This window comes from Solanum stenotomum, chromosome 5, assembly GCF_019186545.1.
Source record: "Solanum stenotomum isolate F172 chromosome 5, ASM1918654v1, whole genome shotgun sequence".
NCBI lineage: Eukaryota > Viridiplantae > Streptophyta > Magnoliopsida > Solanales > Solanaceae > Solanum > Solanum stenotomum.
In genome coordinates, this window is record NC_064286.1 from 4,446,620 (window position 1) to 4,467,789 (window position 21,170).

Here is a 21,170-nt window from a genome sequence, read left to right on the forward strand (position 1 = left end):
GCAGGAAAAATTTTCCTGCATTTTCATACTATTCCTAAGAAAATCTCCATGTAAATATATATATATATATATATATATATATATATAACTTGTGAATCTCTAACAAGATTGATTGATGGTTCAGTAGTAAGGAAAGGACTGTAGAAATTTATGCTAGAGTTGTGGTTCGAACCCCCAGCCTCTCTTTTTTAAAAGAAAATTGAGAATCCTGAACTCTTAATTCTAGCTTCGTCTATGGATCAATATCTGGCTAAATGTTGTTATAGCTATATTCTCTTTCTAATTTTAGGTAGTTTGTTGCAAGTAACTGTGCAGATATTCAATAATTGAACATTTATTTCTACTCAATAGAAACACATTAAACTCTCTAACATGTCTTTAGGAGGTAATTAAGTGCATAAAACATATAAAAATTCCAAAAGTAAATAAAACCATATTTCATAATTTTTCCTTTCTTTATTATTCCATCCGTAAATGAGTCTTTCAAAAAAAAAAAAACAGAATATAGAACATCTTTTGTGACATAAATATGGGAATAATAAGAAACTATATTCTTATTGAAAATACTAGAAAAAGGAGTTCCATGCTGACACAAGATGCTGAAAAACTTCGGTATTTAAAATTTTGTCCATTAATAAGAAGTCATTTAGGCATGCTATTCTTGAAATTTAATTTATGCACATGAAGTCATATAGCTAGCAATTTAAATATCCACTAAATTTTCTTCCTTGTGTGATTTAAATTTTGGGTCTTTGCTCAACTTTATTTTACACTACTATAAAATAGTGGGATGATGTAATGACATGTTTCCGTCGTTATGGAAAAACCAATGGGGATGGAATTTGGGCCATAAAACTTCTGAGTAGTAACTTGGAAATTTCTCGCCTAGGCCAGACTTGGACGAAATCTAAGTCAGGTGAGGTCTGGGGCAATCCGGTAATGGATGGGGGATTTAATTATGAGTTTGATCACATGAGTTGATAGCCAAGACGTTAAGGAGCCTGTACGACTTTACGAAATCGAATTCGGGCAAGTAGAACATAAAGGTTTGAAGGTGTGTTGCGGAATGAGAGCTTGGAACTGAAATTCAGAGTTTCTATCTCTGTGCAAGCCAGTCCCAACTTAAACCGGGGAAAAACCCCAAAAGCGTTATTTTCTGCAAACCCTCATTCTTAAGAGCTAAGGGACGACCTAGGGCAGTTTCTCATCAAATTCCCATGAATTTTCGCGCCAAAGTTAAGTTAATTACTCCCCTAATCCGTATTTCAATTCTTAGAACTTAGAATCCTTGTTAATTTTCGTTGGGGGAGGGTTTTGGCCTGAAGTTAATGGTGGAAAAACCCCTAGTTGAGCATTAGGATCATGGGTTTGTCCTTGGGTTGATATTTTGTTATAATCCAGGTAAATTAGGCCTTGTTTATTGATCCTTGTATTAATTACTTATTTTTGACCAAGAACAAGGTGAAAGACTTCGGAAAGGGAAGGCTCAAGTTCCTTAGGAGTGTTGAGGCTTGGTTTCGAGGTAGGTGATGGTTTGACTTCTCATTGTGTTATATATGCCTGTTAATTTCTCCATTGAATGCATGCATATATGTGAATAGGGAAACATGAATCAAATCTAATGAAATGATTATGTTTGACAATTACATGCCATAAACCTGTTACTTGACTGTGTGCACTCTTCATTATGGGTGTGATTTTGACTATGGTTGTGTCGATTGTATCGGGTGTCACTTTCCAACACATATGTTGGACTGAGTATCACGTTTCAACATATATATTGGACCGGGTATCAAGTTTCGACACACATATATTGGATTGGGTGTCAGGTTCCGACACACTAACAGTTTGAGTATGGGTTCCATGAGAGGGTCATTTGTGATTGTTACGTTCATATCTACATGCCATTGATACGGGAAAATTGAATATTGCTCCTAAAATGATAATTTAACTATGCATCCTGCATATGTGTGTTTACGGTGTTGTAATTACTTCGTATATTTTGCTTACCAGAGTAGTCACGTGATCCTAATAGTGCACCGTGGTTTCGTGTACTAATACTACACTTGCTCTTTCTTTGTTGAGTATAGGGCATCTTCAGGCGGCTACTGACAGACCTCAGCTAGGAGATCATTAACAGAGACCGGATTCGAGGGTGAGCCAGTACTTTCAAGCTGCCATGGATCCATCATTAGTTTAGTCCATTCTTTTCGAACTCAGACAATATATTCAGACTTTACTTATATTTAGTTTCTGGGGTTGCACCCCCTTTTCTTAGTCTTGATGATTAGTAGAGTTTTTGTATAATGACTTTCAGGTCTAGGGGTTGAATTCCATGAGGTTTATGCTGGGTTGTTTTTGTTAAACCTTTTGAATTTATGGGAACTCAATACTTAATTCATCATTTAAATTTGCTTATGTATCTTTAAATGGTTTAGTTTCTTTAAGTTGCTTTGTCCGGTTGCAGTAGTGGTTTTCTCACCGGAGGGTTAGTTTGGGTGCCAATCACGGAGGTCTGGGTTGTGACAAGGTTGGTATCAGAGCCCTAGGTTCGTTGATCTCATTATTCCAAAAAGAGTCTAGCAAAGTCTTGCGGAAAGGTTCAGAGATGTCTGTACTTTTCTTCGAGAGGCTACAAGACTTTAGGATATCTTTTTTTCTTCTTCTCCTTTCGTGCTATGACTTGATTCCAAATGGTGTCTGGTGATCCAAATTGGTATCTAATATTTTTCACTCATCAGTCCGTAGATGGTTAACATGATATACGATAGCGTCAGGCCCGTAGCTCCCATTAATGAGCCAACAGTAGATTCCGTAGCAAGAGGCCGTGGTCGAGGCAGGGGTAGATGAAGAGGCAAAGGCAGAGGAAGGGTAGCACCCGCTAGGGGTGAAGCCCCGATTGAGAATGTTCCCAGGGAAGAGGCCCCTCCTGCACCCCAAGAAGAGGTGGAAGACACTGTAGAGATCGAAGTCAAGGAGGATGTTGGACCAGAAGAGGACGCACAGGCTGAGACTACATGTCTTCCTCTCTTAGACGCTGTGATAGCTCAGTAGATCATGACTTTTCTGAGTGGGTTGGTCGGGTCTGGAGTCCTTCCCATAGTGCAAGTTTCTCAACCTCCAGTCAACCACCCCATTGTTGCTACTATTCCTAATGTGGATGGAGCATTAGGCACTGATGCCTTTTTCCATCCCCTATTCGATCTTTTGATGACTGGTACTGAGAATGAGATGTTGACTAAGGTTCTGAAGCTGAAGTCGCCTGTGTTCCATGGTTCTGAGAGTGATGATGCCTATCAATTCATTCTGGATTGCTATGAGAGGCTTCACAAGTTAGGCATTGTACACCAGCATGGGGTAGAGTTCATGACCTTCCAGCTTCAAGGTGAGGCTAAGTAATGATGGAGGGTCTATGTGGAATGCAGATCACCAGTCTTGCCCCTACTCGCTTGGATGCAGTTACATGCTTTGTTTCTGGAGAGGTATGTGCCCTGGACTTTGAAGGATCGCAAGAAAGATGAGTTCATGGCCTTGGAGCAGGGTGGTATGACTCTAGTTGCTTATGAGGCTAAGTTCCATGGCTCTTCCAGATATGCTACACAGTTGGTGACTACAGAGGAGGAGATGATTCATCTATTCGTCAAGGGATTGAACCTCGAGTTACATGTATTGTTTATTCACATGACCTTTGCTGGTAATAGTTTTAATGGGGTGACAGACTTTGTGAAAAAAGTGGAAGGAGTTCGACGTGATGGGCAGGGCAAGGCTTTGGCTAAGAAGCCCAAGAACACAGTTAACTTTCATGGTTCCTACTCTAGAGGATCACGTAGGCCGACAATGCAGCCTGACCAATTCAATCAGCCATGCCCGCTTCTACGGGTGGTTACTCGGGAACTCCACATCAAAATCCTATTAAAGATAATCAGGGAGTAGCACCTGCGTTTGGCAGCAGGACGTCTTTTGACCGCAATTGTTACAATTGTGGAGAACCTGGACATATGAGAAGAGATTGTCTCCATCCGAGCATGCTTGACCCCGTGCATCAACAGACCAGAGCAGTGGTACCAGTGGGCAGTGGTAGTAATGGCAGAGGACGTCTACAAGGTGGGTGAAGAGGAAATCAACGAGGGTGTGGAGGCCGGGGAAATGGTAATGGGGGTAGAGGAGCAGTGCAGCCAAGAAAGAAGGTTGCCTGTCAAGATGAAAGGGCTCAGTTTTATGCCTTTCCGCTCAAGACCTAGGGTGAGGCGTCTGATGTAGTGATGACATGTACTATTCTTGTCTGTGATCGAATGGATACTGTGTTGTTTGATTCGGGTTCTACTTATTCATATGTGTCAGTTCAGTTTACCTTGGGATTTTATGTGATTTGTGATATGCTTGATGTCTGCATTCATGTTTCTACCCCAGTTGGAGAGTCTGTCATAGTCATCAATGTCTATCGTGCTTGTTCTGTCCTCTTTATGGGTTTTCAGACTTGGGAAGATTTGATTATTTTGGATATGACTAACTTTGATATAATCTTAGGTATGACTTGGTTGTCCCTCTATTATGTTGTGCTTAATTGTAATGCTAAGTATGTGACTCTAGAGATCCTGGGTAGGGAAAAGTTATAGTGGGAAGGGGTGTACAAGCCTAAGCCAACTATGGTCATATCTTTCACTCGGGCTAGGAAACTGGTAGGGTAGGGGTGTTTGGCATATTTGACTCATATTCGGGATGTTGATGTTAAGTCTCCCTTTGTTGAGTTCTTTTTTGTAGTGTCTACATTCAAGGAAGAGTTTCCTACCGATTTGCCTGGTATGCCTCCGGATAGGAATATAAATTTCTGCATTGGATTGGAGTCGGGTAATCACCCCATCTCCATTCCTGCTTATCACTTGGCTCTAGCACAATTGAGAGAGCTTAAAGCTGTCACGACCCAGACCGTCATGATTGACACCCACACAAACCCTCCGATGGGAGAACCATTACTACAACTCAAACAAACAAATTTTAAGAAAGCTAAGGCATTTAAAGATACAGAAGCAGGTATAAATGACTATAAAAATGGAGTTCGCATAAACTCCAAGGTTTTAACAAACAACTAACCAAACTAATGCGGAAAAACAACCCATAGAACCTGAAAGTCATTGTACCAAAACTCTACTAATGACAAGTCTAAGAACAATGGGTACAATCCCGAAACTAAACAAACACCTTAAACAAATAGTTGAGTCCGAAAAGAATGGATCTAAACAAAAGAGATCCATGGCAGCCTGAAAGAACTGGCTCACCCTTGAATCCGGTCACGATCAATAGTCACTTAGCTGGGGCTTATCAATAGCCACCTGAAGATGCCTTGTACTCAATAAAGAACAAGAAAGTGCAGTATCTGTACACAACCACAGTGTACTAGTAGGATCATATGACTATCCAATAAGTGAAACATATGCAAGTAACCACAACATTATAAAATAGGCATATACCTAAAATATACAATATTAGTCATATTTTCAAGATCAATGTAGCATTCCACGTTCTCAATAATACACATTGGTTATCAATTTAGAACAACATACAGTCTTCCAATATCAATCATCATTAGATATGAATGTAATCATCATAAGTAGATATATAACACAATTCAATGGTCCTTTCATGGAACCCACACTCAAACTGTTAGCATACCGAAACGTGGTACCCGATGCAATGTTTATGCCAGAACGTGGCAACTGATCCCATGTTTATGCCGAAACGTGGCAATCGATCCCATGTTTATGCCGAAACATGGCAATCGATCCAAGTTAGTGTGTCAAAACGCAATACCCGATCCATTTAACAAACCACAAAATATACAATTAATGCAAGGATCAATAAACGAGGCCTAATTACATGGATTATAATCAAAATTATCAACCCTAGGCCAACCCAAGATCCCAATACCCAAATTAGGGGTTTTTCCACCATTAACTTCAGATCAAAACCTTTCCCAAACTACGTTCTACGGATTGAAAAATGGATTCGGAGAGTTAAAACCTTACCTTTAGCCTCAAGAATGGTGAAAAACGATCAAAAGCTCGCCTTAGCTCTCAAAGTCAAAAAGTACAGAATAAAGATTTTTTGGGGTTTATTTACGACCTTAAGTCACGTCGAACCCGAAATAGCGTTCCTCACCCTGCTACAGCTGCCCCGCCCTGGCAGCAAAAATCCCGCCCCAGCTGCTTGCACGGAACCAGTGAGCTGTTTTAATAATTCCAAGACCCCCATTTCATAACACACCTTTAACCAACGACGCTTAGAAAATGTCGTTCATGCTAAGATTGATTTCGGGAGTTCTACCCACAATTCCGTAAAGTAGTACAGATTCCTTAACGACTTATCTAACCACTCATGTAATCAAAATCATTAATAAGTCACCCGATTGTTACCCGATTTCCCTACACCTTAATGACTCTGATTTCTTCCAAATCTGGACTAGTTTGGAAAATTCAAAGTTACTACTCAAAAGTTTTCTGGCCCTAATTCTTTCCCCATTGGCTTTTCTATAATGACGGGAATGGGTCATTACAATAGATATCAATTTACCCATCACTCGTCCTCGAGTGATAAATTAGGAGAAAATGGCTAAAAGAAGAATATAGTAGTATCTTAATCATCGAATAACTAGGGATACCTGTCCCACATGCTTTTTTTGTAGACTCTGGGCTGCTAGAAGCTTAGATTGGATACTTCTCACCTTACCCTGAACATCTTTCACCAAATCAACTCTCAAATGTTTGACATCTTCAACCTCAAACCAACCAATTGAACACCTACACATCCTCCCATACAATGCCTCAATAAAGTCATCTCAATACTTGAGTGATAAATATTGTTGTATGTAAACTTAACTACAACAAAAACGATTCCCAACAACCACCAAAGTTGATCGTACACACGTCTACAACATGTTATCAAGGACCTTGACACAATCATCCAGACAAATCCTTTAGCACTTAAGCATGATAAAATCCTAAATCAAAACTCGCCGAGGTTAGAGGTGAACCTAAATCAACCAACACACACTCATAATACCCAAACAATCATAGTTCTTAACAATATCTCTATCGTACAACATAAATTTTCATGAGCTTAAGTTATAACAAATTTGATCTTTAGAAATCAGATACTCATTGAGGGATATGTCCAAGCATACAACCCCTCCAACAACACTATCGAAATGCTAGATTTAGTAATTGTAATTACCTCTTAAGAACAGTAGAATTGGACCTAATGATCCCCGCATTCAACCATACATAATCGATACATGACCTCGACGACTAGAGGAATATTAAGATTGCTGGACAACCACAAATAAGCATGGTAGCTCTTCTATAAATTCTCATAAACAAGGTGGTACATGTAGAACCACTAAAGTACTTTAACAACTCCAAGACAACACCAATTATGTCATTCAAAATAACCAAATCTTCCTAATCTTCCCACTTAACCAAGAGAACATCGCAAGATTTGGTACCCCTGATCCACTACTAGGGATCCACCCACAAAAGTGAAAACACACGAGAGCATAGCTAGTGGCTAGTGAATCATACTCACAATACTAACAACCATAATAACACTCTGACTATTTACCTTATTATAACCCAACACTTTTTAAATGAAACCTTTCTTAGGTACTTAACAATCAATAGTAATAGACTTTACAACTCAACCCAGGTGTAAGTCCTTTCAAATGGTCAATATCGGGTACAATTGATCATTTCTCACCTTGCCAATTCATACCTTGAGAAAACACATCACCACGAATGTAGACTCATAATGAAAAATCTAAATTGTAATTTCCACCATATAACACAATCCCTTTCTCTATTAACATAGCTTGTACCTTGAAGATTTTTATGAATTCATGGATCTCCATTTATCATTGATCGCATGTCTATCGATCTTACCATATATTTCGCTAAAATTTCAATCATGCTCATTACTAGACTCGAAAACAAAACCAAGCACTTGTTATCACACTCAAGCTAATGTTCGCACACTCCTTTCTCAAGTCTTTTTTGATAGTTTTTGACCAACCTGATGGATCTATGACACTATTACCATAGCCACAACAAAATGAATGAAATCATGCATTTCTGAACCCAATTATCTACCCCTCTAAAGATGCCTATTTAGCCTTTGCAATCAAATAAAATATTCTCGCTCTATCCTCTCTCTAAAGGCTGTACTACATTCTACTATAGTTTCCTTCATTATTCTAGCTCTTTAACATTCTATTCGAGTGGTATCCTACCATCTCTTATAATTTTCCATACAACCACGTTACTCACCAAATATTAGAAAACCACAACATTAGATACTCGCATGTCGTAATTACTATACACAAATTCGCTTAACCAATAACTTTATTATATAGTTGCATCCCGTCACAATCCATCACAAACTTTTTTTATCATTAAGCTCAGTTAGCCTTGACTATCACTACGAAGCCAACCTTTCATCCACATGACACCTCAAACTCAGGTATACTTATCAAATTCAGAGGACTAACCCAATTTATACGCACTTTCTTACTAAAATACTTCAATTTCCTTCACCCAAGTATACTCATTGGGACCTTCCTTATCCATAAGTTTGTCATTCCGGTATCAATCCACTTCTTTATGGCTTAAGATAAATTCATCAGTCCTCATAACACCCTTCTTCTTCTTAACAAATAAGACAGAAGCACCCCACGGGGAAGCACTAGGACGGATGAAACCTTTATCAAGTAGCCCTTGGATTTGAGCCTTAAGCTCTCTTAATTCTGTAGGAGCCATACAATATGGAGGGATGGAAATGGGGCGATTGCCAGTTCCAAGTCAATGCAGAAATCTATATCTCTATCCGTAGGCATACCAGGCAAATCCGTAGGAAACACTTCCTTAAACTCATACACCATAGGAACAGACTCAATAGAGGGAGATTCAACCTCAACATCTCAAACATGAGCCAAATAAGCCGAACAACCCCGCCCTGCTAGTTTTCTAGCCCGAATAAAGGCTATGATATTAGCTAGCTTAGGCTTGTACACTCCTTCCCACTCTAATCTTTCCCTACCGGGGATCTCTAAAGTTACTGACTTAGTATTACAATTAAGATCTTCTGACCACTGCATCACACCCTTAAACTCGGTCTTACCTGAAAAAACATAAAACTGAGCCCTGTCCTCTTGACGGGTAACCTCCTCGCCTGGCTGCACTACTCCACTACATGAATTACCATTTCCCTGGCCTCCACGGCCTCACTGAATTCCTTTTCATATGCTCAAGTTCTCCACAATTTTAACATACTTTATAACTTATATTCGATTGCTGAACACTGAATTAGATCGCGACAGTTAGTTGGGGTATGATTTAGGGTCCATAATTGTGACTAGGGGAAATATGGAAGACAGGGCTGAGATTCTGTATCGCCCTCTCCCGCTCTGGTGAGAGAAATCCCGCACTGGCGATCTCGCCTTGGCTGAGAAATCCTACCCCAGCGGCCATAATGGAAACATAATCTCTGCCAACAATTTTTCTGGGTTTTTTTTCTTTCCCAATTTCCCCCAAAGGTTCCTAGCAATAACACATGCATTTTTAGAGTACTCAATCCCCTTAGCTAAGATAATCTTTGCCTACCCTGAGTTAACCCAACGATACACGCTCTTTAGAATCCTTTTACATTGTTTCAACACTATTGTACAGATATCTCCAGGATACACCCAGACTCTCACACGGTTATTAGTTGGTTGCAACGTACATCCAGATTTCTTGCTTATGAACCACATCGTAATTTATCTAAACCCTTACACCTAATCTCGTGATGACTTTCTTTTCACAACAAGTTTCACGACACTCAAGTAGTTACAACTTGTAGATAAATCCAAATTCTTTAATAAGTTCGTTCCATAGATGACCGTTACAGATCATCTACGCCTTATACCACCTCTAAGGCCAGTTAATTGGAACCTTCTCAGTTCTAATTAACTTGCTTGTGTCCCTTCAGCGGGACTATGACGTCTAGTTCACTTAGTTGAGATACCAATTGTAATTAGGATATACCAATTGGACTCAACTCTTACCACAAGCGATAATAGTAGCTAGCGAGCCCCACAAAACTGCTAATTTCAATCATAGAACTTGGTCGAACCTAATTTTTAACCACTTTAATCTTTAATTGATGTTAACTAGACCTTAATCAATCTTAGAAAAAACCGATATACCTTGCAATTGGTCAAGAAGTTCACCTATCCGAGGCAATGGATACTTGTTATGAATGGTGATCCTATTCAACTGTCGATAGTCTATACACATTCTCTTTCGCTAGTGATGGTGTTACCACTTTTATTGCTCTAGTTCGGACTATATAGAGAATAAGGACAGATACCAATTTGTATTATCTAGATACCAATTGGAATCAAGTCACATTACGAAATAATAGAAAGAAGTGAATTTTTCCAAAAGTCCTATACCCTCTCGGAGAAAATATACGGACGTCAGCTTACCGTTTCTCAATACTTTACTAGACTCATTTGGGTACAATGAGATTAACGAACCTAGGGCTCTGATACCAACTTTGTCACTACCCAGACCGTCGCAATTGGCACCCACACAAACCCTCCGGTGGGAAAACCATTACTACAACCTAAACAAATAAATTTTAAGAAAACTAAGACATTTAAAAATACAGAAACAGTTTTAAATGACTATAAAAATAGAGTCCCCATAAAATCCAAGATTTTAACAAACAATTAACCAAACTAATACAGAAGAACGACCTCTAGAACCTGAAAGTCATTGTACCAAAACTCTACTAACGACAAGTCTAAGAACAAGGGGTACAACCTCGAAACTAATCAAACACCTTAAACAAATAGTCTGAGTCCGAAAAGAATGTTCTTAATAAAGAGAGATCCATGGCAACCTGAAAGAACTGACTCACCCTTGAATTCGGTCACGATCAATAGTCACTTAGTTGAGGTCTATCAATAGCCACTTGAAGATGCATTGTACTCAATAAAGAACAAGAAAGTGCAGTATCAGTACACAACCACAGTGTACTAGTAGGATCATGTGGCTATCCAATAAGTGAAACATATGCAAGTAGCCACAACATTATAAAATAGGCATATACCTAAAATATACAATATTAGTCATATTTTCAGGATCAATGTAGCATTCCACGTTCTCAATAATACACATTGGTTATCAATTTAGAACAACATACAGTCTTCCAATATCAATCATCATTAGATATGAATGTAATCATCACAAGTAGATATACAACACAATTCAATAGTCCTTTCACGGAACCCAATTCAATAGTCCTCTCATGGAACCCACACCCAAATTGTAACGACCTAATTTCGTCGTTAGAGAAAAGCCAATAGAGAAAGAACTGGGGCCAGAAAACTTTTTCATAGTTACTTGAGATTTCCTAGACTAGTCCAGATTTGAACGAAATTGGAGTTAGAGAGGTCTAAGGAAATTTGGTAACAATTGGGTTACTTATTTATGATTTTGATTAAATGAGTGGTTAGATAAGTCATTAAGGAATCTGTACGACTTTGCGAAATTGAATTCGAGTGAGTAGAACTCCTGGAATTGATCTTAGCGTGAATGGTATTTTCTGAGCGTCATTGGTTAAAGGTGTGTTGTGAAATGGGGGTCTTGGAATTATTAAAATAGCTCACTTTTTCATGCAAGCTACTTTGGCGGTGGTTTTGGTCGCTCTGGCGGGGCCGCTGTAGAAGTGTGAGGGCCACTGTGGCCGGCTAGACGTGACTTAATGTCATAAATAAACCCGAATCCATTTTTTTTATCCGTAGAATGTAAATTCGTGGGTAATTATTGGTGGGGGAGGGTTTTGATATGTGATTTATGGTGGAAGAAACCCTAATCTGGGTATGAGGATGAAGAGTTTTACCTAGGATTGATTTTATTGATTATAATCTGGGTAATTAGGCCTCGTTTATTGATCCTTGCGTTAATTATATATTTTTAGACCTTAGCTCGGTGACTATTGAGCGTGACCAGATTCAAGGGTGAGCCAGTTCTTTCAGGCTGCCATGGATCTTTCTTGTGTAATTCCACTCTCTTCGGACTAAGACTGTTTGTTAAAGGTGTTTGTTTAGTTTCGGAGTTATATCCCTTGTTCTTAAACTTGTCGTTAGTAGAGTTTTGGTACATTGACTTTCAATTTCTAGGGGTTGTTCTTCCGCATTAGTTTGGTTAGTTAATTGTTTACACCTTTGGAGTTTATGGGGTATCCATTTTAATGTCATTTAAACCTGCTTCCGTATCTTTAAATGCCTTAGTTTTTAGTTCAGTTGTTAGTTAGATTGTAGTGTTGGTTCTCCCACTGGAGGGTTAGTGTGGGTGCCAATCACGACGGTCTGGGTCGTGATAAAGTTGGTATCAGAGCCCTAGTTTCGTTGATCTCATTGTATCAAAATGAGTCTAGTAGAGTCTTGCGGAACGATACGATGAAGTTCGTACTTTTTTTCGAGAGGCTATAGGACTTTAGGAAAAACTCACATATTTCTACTCCTTCGTGCTATGACTTGAATCCAATTGGTATCTGGGTGATACAAATTGGTATCTTTCCTCTTTCACTCTATGGTCCGAGCTAGAACAACAACAACGGTAACACCATCACTAGCAAAAGAGGATGTGCATAGATTACCGACAATTGAATGGGTCACAATTTAGAAACAAGTATCCATTGTCTCGGATAGATGACCTTTTTAACCAATTGCAATGTGTATGGGTTTTCTCTAAGATTGATTTAAGGTCTGGTTATCATCAGTTAAAGGTTAGGGCAGTTAAGAATTGGGTTCGACCAATTTATATAATTGAAATTAGCAATTTTGTTGGGTTCGCTAGCTACTATTGTCGCTTGTGGTATGAATTGAGTCCAATTGGTATCTCAACCTAGTGAACTAGACGTCGTAGTCCCGATTGAAGGGACACAAACAAGTTAATTGGAACTGAGAATGTTCCAATTGATATCTGGCATTAGTGGTTGTATAAGACATATATTATCAGTAATGGTCGTTTATGGAACAAACTAATTAAAGAATTTGAACTTGTCTGCAAGTTGTAACTGCTTGAGTGTCGTGAAACTTGTTGTGAAAAGAAAGTCATCATGAGATTAGGTACAAGGGTCTAGATAAATTACAATGTGGTTAATAAGCGAGCAATCTGGATGTGTGTTGCGACCAGCTGATAACCATGTGAGAGTCTGGATGTATCCTGGGGATATGTGTGTGGTAGTGTTGAAACGATGTAAAAGGATTCTAAAGTGCGTACTTCGTTGGGTTGACCGGGAGTAGACAATGATTGTCCTAGTCAAAAGGATTTTCTTAAATGCCTAGTTATAGCCGGGAAATCTAAGGAAAATATAGAAAAGAGAGGAACCACAAAAGTTGTTGGCAGGGAATCTCGCCAGTGTGACACTGCCAGTGTGGGATTTCTCCCGCCAGAGCGGGGCAGGGCAAGATAGAATCTCAGCCACGTCTCCCCTGTTTTCCCTTAGTCACAATTATGGACCCCGAATCGTACCCAAACTAACCCCCGCGATCTAATTCAGTGTTCAACAATTAAAAATAAGTTATAAAGTGTGAACCTGGGCATATGAGGAGGAAATCAGCGAGGTCGTGGAGGCTGGGGAAATGGTAATGTAATGCAAGTAGAGGAGTAGTGCAGCCAGGCAATGAGGTTGCCCGTCAAGATGACAGGGCTCAGTTTAATGTTTTTCTGGGTAAGACCGAGTTTGAGGGTGTGATATAGTGGTCACAAGTGCTACTCTTGTCTGTTCCCGGATGGCTATTGTTTTATTTAATCCGGGTTCTACTTATTCGTATGTGTTAGTTCAATTGCCCTGGGATTTGATGTGGTTTGTGATATACTTGATGCCCTCATCCATGTTTCTAGCCTAGTTGAAGATTCAGTCATTGTCACCCATATATATCATGTTGTCCTGTTGTGTTTATGGATTTTTAGATTTGCGGTGATTTGGTTATGCTGGATATGATTGAAGTGATATAATCGTAGGCATGACTTGGTTATCCCCCTATTATACCGAGCTTAATTGTAATACTAAGTCGGTAACTCTAGAAATCCCTGGTAGGGAAAGATTAGAGTGGGAAAGGGTGTACGAGCCTAAGTTAGCTAAGATCATATCCTTCATTCGGGCTAGGAAATTGGTAGGGCAGGGTTGTTTGGCATATTTGGCTTATGTTTGGGAGGTTTAGGTTGAGTCTCCCTCTATTGAGTTTGTTCCTGTGGTGTCTGAGTTTAAGGAAATGTTTCCTACATATTTACCTGGTATGCCTCCGGATAGAGATTTAGATTTCTGCATTGACTTGGAATTTGGCAATAGCCCCATTTCCATCCCTCCGTATTGTATGGCTCCGGCAGAATTAAGAGAGCTTAAGGCTCAAATTCAAGGGCTACTTGATAAAGGTTTCATCCGTCCTAGTGCTTTCCCGTGGGGTGCTTCTGTCTTGTTTGTTAAGAAGAAAAAGGGTGTTATGAGGACTGGTGAATTTATCTTAAGCCATAAAGGAGTGGATTGATACCGGAATGACAAACTTATGGATAAGGAAGGTCCCAATGAGTATACTTGGGTGAAGGAAATTGAAGTATTTTAGTAAGAAAGTGCGTATAAATTGGGTTAGTCCTCTGAATTTGATAAGTATACCTGAGTTTGAGGTGTTGTATTGATGAAAAGGTTGACTTCGTAGTAATCGTCAGGGTTGAGTAAGCATAATGGTAATAAGAGTTTGTGATGGGATGCAACTACATAATAAGATTGTGGTTAAGCGAGTTTGGTGTAGTAATTATGACTTGCGAGTATCTAAGGTTGTTGCTTCCTAATATTTGGTGAGTAACGTGGTTGCATGGAAGGTTTTGAGAGATGGTGGGACACCATTTGAATAAAATTTAAAAAGAGCTAGAGTTATAATGAAGAAAAATAGTGGGATGTACTACAGCCTTTAGATAGAGGCTAGAACAAGAATATTTTATTTGATTGCAAAGGCTAAAGAGATATCTTTAGAGGGGTAGATAATTAGGTTCAGAGACACGTGATTTCATTGTTTTGCTATGGTTATGGTAATAGTGTCATGGGTCCATCAAATGGGTTAAAAACTATTGAAAAAGGACTTGAGAAAAGATTGTGCGGACATTAGCTTGAGTGTGATGACAAGTGCTTGGTTTTGTTTTAGAGTCTAGTAATGAGTATGATTGAAATTTTAGCGAAATATATGGTAAGATCGATGGAGATGCAATCAATGATAAACCGAGATCCATGAATTCATAAAAGTCTTCAAGGTACAAGTTAATGTTGATAAAGAAAGGGATTGTGTTATATGGTGGAAATTACAATTCAGTTTTTTCATTGTGAGTGTACATTCGCGGTGATGTATTCTGTCAAGGTATGAATTGGCATGGCGAGAAATAATCAATTGTATTCGGTATTGAACATATGAAAGGACTTACAGCTGAGGTGAGTCGTAAGTTTACTACTATTGATTGTTAAGTACCTAAGAAAGGTTTCATTTGAAAAGTGTTAGTTTATAATAAGGTAAAAGGTTGGAGTGTTTATGATGGTTGTTAGTGTTGTGAGTATGATTCATTAGCTATGCTCTAGTGTGTTTTCACTTGTGTAGGTGGATCCCTAGTGGTGGATCAGGGGTACCAAATCTTGCAATGTTCTCTTGGTTGAGTGGAAAGATTGGGAAGATTCGATTATTTCAAATGACATAATTGATGTTATCTTGGAGTTGTTAACGTATTCTGGTGGTTCTACATGTACCATCTTGCTTATGAGAATTTATAGAAGAGCTACCATGTGTATTTGTGGTTGTTCGGTAATCTTAATATTCCTCTAGTCGTCGAGGTCATGTATCGATTATGTGTGGTTGAATGTGGGGATCATTGGATCCAATTCTACTATTCTTAAGAGGTAATCTACAATTACTAAATCTAACATTTCGATAGTGTTGTTGGAGGGTTTGAATGCTTGGACATATCCCTCATTGAGTATCTGATGCCTAAAGATCAAATTTTTATAACTTAAGCTCAAGGAAATTTATGTTGTGAGAAGTAGATGTTGATAAGAACTTTGATTGTTTGAGTATTATGAGTGTGCGTTGGTTGGTTCAGGTCCACTTCTATTGTAGTGAGTATTGATTTAGAATGTTATCATAGATATGTGAGAAAGGATTAGTCCTGATGTTTGTGTCAAAGTCCTTGATAACATGTTCAGATATGTGTACGATTAACTTTGGTGGTTATTGGGAATATCTTTGTTGTTAGTTAAGTGTACATACAATAATATTTATCACACGAATATTGTGATGACTTCATCGAGGCATTGTATGGAAGGGTGTGTAGGTATTCAATCGGTTGGTTTGGGGACGGAGATTATATCATAAAGTGAGACTTAGTTTTGTTAAACAAGACCTTCTGTATGAGGAAGAACCGGTTGAAATTCTTGATCGCGATGTCCGGATGCGAGACAAGTAGCCCCAGTAATTTAACGATTCAGATCCAGTCTTTCCTAGTTAATCACTCAGGGACGAGTGATGGGTAAATTGGTATCTATTGTAACGACCTTATTTCGTCGTTGGAGAAAATCCAATGGAGAAAGAATGGGGGCCAGAAAATGTTTTCGTAGTAACTTGAGATTTCCTAGCCTAGTCCAGAATGATGATTGATATTAGAAGAGTGTATGTTGCTCTACATTTATAACCAATGTGTATTATTGAGAACGTGGGATGCTACATTGAACCTGAAAAGATGACTAATATTGTATATGTTTGGTATATGCCTGTTTTATAATTTTGTGGTTACTTGCATGTGTTTCACTTATTGGGATAGCCGTGTGATTCTACCAGTACACTGTGGTTGTGTACTGATACTGCACTTGCTTTTTCCTTGTTGAGTGCAGGGCATCTTCAGGCGGTTATTGATAGACCTCAACTAAGTGACTATTGATCGTGACCAGATTCAAGGGTGAGCCAGTTCTTTCAGGCTGCCATGGATCTCTCTTGTTTAAGTCCATTCTTTTTGGATTCATACTATTTGTTTAAGTTGTTTGTTTAGTTTCGGGGTTGTACCTCTTGTTCTTAGACTTGTCGTAAGTAGAGTTTTGGTATAATGACTTTTAGGTTCTAGGGGTTGTTTTTCCGCATTAGTTTGGTTAGTTGTTTGTTAAAACCTTGGATTTTATGCGGACTCCATTTTTATAGTCATTCAAAATTGCTTATGTATCTTTAAAATCCTTAGTTTTCTTAAAATTTGTTTGTTTGCGTTGTAGTAATGGTTCTCCCACCAAAGGGTTTGTGTGGGTGCTAATCGCGAAGGTATGGGGTCGTTCCTTAGCTCTCAAAGTTGAAAAGTGCATAATAAACATGTTTTGGGGTTTATTTACGACCTTAAGTCACGTCAGACCCGCCACAACGGTCCTTACCTTGCTACAACGGCCCCGCCCTAGTGGCAGAAATCCCTCCCAAGCGGCTTGCACAGAACCAATGAACTATTTTAATAATTCCAAGACCCCCATTTCACAACACACTTTTAAGCAACGGCGCTCTGAAAATGCCATTCACGCTAAGATTGATTCTGGGAGTTCTACCCATAATTTCGTAAAGTCGTACAGATTCCTTAACGACTTATCTTACCACTCATGTAATCAAAATCATAAATAAGTCACCTAATTGTTACCAGATTTCCCTACACCTTAACGACTTTAATTTCGTTCAAATCTAGACTAGGTTGGAAAATTCAAAGTTACTACTCAAATGTTTTTTGGCCCCAATTCTTTCCCCATTAGATTTTTTTATAATAACGGGAATGAGTTGTTACAAAAGCTCAAATCTAGGGGCTTCTTGATAAAAATGTTCATTTGTCTTAGTTCTTCCCAGTGAGGTGTGACGAGTCCACAATTTAGACATTTTTAGGGCTTTATTTTGATAGATTTAGTGTCCTTAAATGCATATTTTGTCTCAAGAACTGATGAAAGTCCTTGAGTTTCATGTATTTGGAGTTCGAGATACACCATGGACAAGCAAAAGGAATGCAAAAATGAAAATTTGATGATGGATGATGCCATTCGGCGAATCGCCAAATCGCCAATGTCATTCAGTGAATCACCAAATCGCCAAGATACCGCCTAAAGTTATAAAATGTCAAGCTAAATTGGAGGTGAATTCGGCGAGCAACAATTATATTCGACGTATCACCGATTTATTCGGCGAAGGACAACCAGGTTGCCAAAAGTACTAAAGAAGATTCAAGCAAGTGCTGATGGGTGAGATGGAAGGATGAAGGGCGAATCGTGGAGTCATTCGGTGATCTCGACTTGGATCACCTAAAGTTACAGTAGCCAGACCAAGAAAAAGTGAAAAATAAAGGCGAGATGAAAAACAATCGGCGCACCGATATGTCAGCAATACTCGACTTACTTCGCCGAGTAGTCATATGCAGTGACACTTCAGACTTGTTTAAATTAGTTTTGGCTAGAGAGAGAAAGTCATTCACAAAAAGGAGGAAGGAATTACTTAGAGAGAAAACACTACCAAAGGGCTTAGTGAGTGATTTTAGCAGGATTTTGAGAGGGATTTTGTAAGAAAGGATATTATCAATTGATTTTCATCTATAATTCTCATTTTGTACCCAATTATGGGAGTCATAATGCATTTTGATTCTTTCATTTTTGAGATGAGTGGCTAAAACCCTTTACTTGGGTTTTGATCATGAAGCCAATTGTTGAATTTACCTAGTGGGTGTTTGTTATTTGCAAAGAATGGAGTTAATTTGAAGTAGGTCTAAGTTGTTGCTATCTTTCAAGGTTGATTTGTGCGACTTCATGTGTCAAATTTAAGTGTTGTGTACTTGCTCGAGAGAGAGGTGTGGAACCAAGGTGACAATTTTAGCGTCCTTAGTAATGGGTTTCCTTGGTTTCAGCTCGAGAGAGTGAAACAAGTGATCCATCCTTTGTATTCAGTTCGAAAGAGTGAATTTGATGAGGGTAAAGAGTTGGGCTTCTTTCGATTGATGTTGAAGTTTGAGAGAATTCAACATAGAAAAGGTAATTGTTCGAGAGAAAGTTACTTTATATATGCTTCGACCTACCCATAACAAATTATCCCATTATGAGCAGTAAAGTGTATCTACTTCGTTGAGATTCAATAATTGATTGATCAATTCCCCAAGCTTTATTCTAATATTTTATTGTTTGTGTTCAAGTGTAAATTTGGAATTGATAGGTAAAACCTAAAGTTTGAGATTTGAACATTAATGGTTCAAGAATTGTTTGATTGAAGAGGTTGTCATTGTACTTTTATTATTGAATTTGAAGAAAATACTACTCCCTGTGGGATCGACTCCAACTCATGTAGTTGGGTTATTTTACTGACGAACTATCGTTAGCATTTAGTATTGTATGAAATGCCTTGATACGTTAATCAAAATGGCGCCGCTACCGAGGAGTAGCGTTACTTAGAATTCTTTGATTGAAGATTTGACACTCTCAAATTCATTAGCTGTAGTTGAATTAGTTTTGGCTGCTTTGTGTAAGTGTTGGTTGGACTATGTAGAAGTGAACATTAGTGAGGAAGAGATAAATGGCATCCAAGTAGGTCATCGAGATGGTATAGACGACATTAATAGTGTCTACAACCCAGCTTAATCGGGTGGAATAGGTGCAATTTGCATCCCATAAACTGATGAGGATGCAATGTTTGAAGTCACTAGCATAACTCTTCATCTTCTCCAAATGATGGGACTATATGGATGGCTAGATCACGAAGACCCGCATGAGCATGTGAGAAACTTTACAGAGGTTTGCAGCCCTTTTTATTCAAAAATGTGTCTCAAGAGTCAATTTGGCTGCGATTATTTCCACAGTCCTTAATGAGAGACGTTAATAAGTGGTTAGCCGAGTTACCAAACAATTCCATCACATCATAGGAGGAGCTGGTTATAGCATTTAACACAAGATTCTTCCCTCCATCAAGGATGATGAAACTTAGAGACGAAATTCAAATTTTCAAGCGACAGAAGGGGGAACCCATACATGAAACGTGGGTGAGATTCAAGAAGCTCATACTTAAATGCCCAACTCATGGGCTACCAAACGATTTGTTACTTCAATATTTCTACCGGAGTCTCAATTTGATTAATAAAGGAGTGGCTGATCAATTGATACGGGGAGGAATAATGTTACAATCATTTGAGGTAGCTTCATTTTTTTGGATGACATGATTAGAATAAACCAAGCATGGTACACCAAAGAGGATCAAGTTTCTCCATTTCATTTTAGATTAACACAAGAGCAACTTGATAAAGAAAAAGAAAGGGATGAAAACATCAAGAAGATGTGCAGTGTTTAAAGTTGAGGAGGGTTCTTCTTCCGGTTACTTAAGGCCAGGGGAGAATCAAGGTTGGAACTCCAAGAGATATGAGGAGGGTTTCCACCCTCTCTCTACAGCGAGGCAGAAATAAAGGTTGGAACTATCATATGGGACAAGAACAAAGGATATATTATCAAGATTAGGCCGAGCAAAATGATATTTGGAGAAGGGAAGATAATTATGAGGAAAACCATACTCACTTAAGTGAAAGCCCAAAATCAAAAGATAATGTGAGCAGTCCCCGAGTGAATAACTTGTTGTCACGCATACTTGACAAAGTTGAAGGTTTGGATGATTTGTTGAAAGGGATGAAAGATGACTTTTCATCATTGAACAGTAAAATGAACTCTCATGCCAACGCCATCAAGACACTTGAAGTCCAACTGCGTTTATTATAAGCTAAGTTGAAACTAAAGATAACGATAAAAGATGACAATAGAGGGTTGGTTGTGGTTACTCGAAGCGGAAAGCTAGTAATAGGTAATGTGATAGAAAATGAAGATGCTCAAAAGCATGAAGAAGGTGAAGGCATGAAGGAACAAGAGTTGCTTATTCATCAAAACCTTGCCAAAGAACCACAAAAGAAAGTGGAAGAACACGTTCAAATTCCAAAAGTCATGCAACCTTTACCCTAAATACCTTCACCATTTTCCCAACGTTTAAAGAAGGAAAATGAAGATGAAAAGTTCAAGAAGTTCTTGTCAGTGTTCAAGACAATATCAATCAACCTCCCTCTTGT

The 21,170-nt window shown here is 38.7% G+C and overlaps 1 protein-coding gene and 1 non-coding gene across 3 annotated transcripts in view; one reads left to right on the forward strand and one right to left on the reverse strand.

Annotated features, from left to right (window-relative positions):
* The window catches only part of LOC125866229 (acyl-coenzyme A oxidase 3, peroxisomal-like), a 287,150-nt gene that overhangs the window by 147,497 nt on the left and 118,483 nt on the right, over window positions 1-21,170 (forward strand). The gene's annotated exons all lie outside the window — the stretch shown is intronic.
* Window positions 20,043-20,149, reverse strand: LOC125866474 (small nucleolar RNA R71). Its single transcript, XR_007446529.1, has one exon. It is a non-coding gene; the product is annotated as a small nucleolar RNA R71 (small nucleolar RNA).